At 32.7% G+C, this 294-nt stretch overlaps 1 protein-coding gene across 2 annotated transcripts in view; it reads right to left on the bottom strand.

Moving 5' to 3' along the window:
- Positions 1 to 294, bottom strand: part of ttc3 (tetratricopeptide repeat domain 3) — a 40395-nt gene that overhangs the window by 13641 nt on the left and 26460 nt on the right. The window lies entirely within an intron of this gene.

Below are 294 nucleotides of genomic sequence, written 5' to 3'. Positions count from 1 at the left end.
AATATCTCTTTGGTTTTGAGACTTTAGTCTTTGCAACTTCAGGGATCTTATCTATTCACGAACAGCTTGTAACACCAAAGAGAATGGAAAACTTGAACTCGCATCATATGACCCCTTTAAACTATACATTCATACATAATGCTGTTTTGTTTCTAATCGTTTAAGAAACGAAAATTATATATGGTTTATAAACATTATGCACTTTTTTCAAATATAGTTGTTTTATTTTATTGCTTTGAAGAAACGTGCATTAGTAATATTTTGCTCGATGCGCCCTCTTGTGGCCTCAGGAGA

Source organism: Sinocyclocheilus anshuiensis, unplaced genomic scaffold, assembly GCF_001515605.1.
Source record: "Sinocyclocheilus anshuiensis isolate Anshui unplaced genomic scaffold, SAMN03320099.WGS_v1.1 scaffold1386, whole genome shotgun sequence".
Taxonomy (NCBI): Eukaryota; Metazoa; Chordata; class Actinopteri; order Cypriniformes; family Cyprinidae; genus Sinocyclocheilus; species Sinocyclocheilus anshuiensis.
The sequence above is the reverse complement of the archived record's forward strand: the minus strand, read 5'-3'. Positions and strand labels throughout refer to the sequence as shown.